Genomic DNA, 266 nt, shown 5'->3' on the forward strand with positions numbered 1-266 from the left:
CAGCCGCCGGGTCCAGCGGAACGGCGCGTTCCTCGCCTCCGCCGGGCGGGAAACGGGGACGCCGGGATCCGGCGGGAAACGGGGACGCCCGGCACGTGGGGAAGGGAGCGGGAGCTGCAACGCGACGCTGAGGAAAAACCACGGCTTGATTTAAATAATTGCATAATATTAGGATTTAACTTATAAATGTTTACATTTGTGTGATTTGATCAACGTCATGTCTGATTTCCTTAAAGCCACTGACAGGCTGCTTTAGCGCGCGAGAT

The sequence above is a fragment of the Egretta garzetta genome, unplaced genomic scaffold (assembly GCF_000687185.1).
Source record: "Egretta garzetta isolate BGI_Z169 unplaced genomic scaffold, ASM68718v1 scaffold434, whole genome shotgun sequence".
Taxonomy (NCBI): domain Eukaryota; kingdom Metazoa; phylum Chordata; class Aves; order Pelecaniformes; family Ardeidae; genus Egretta; species Egretta garzetta.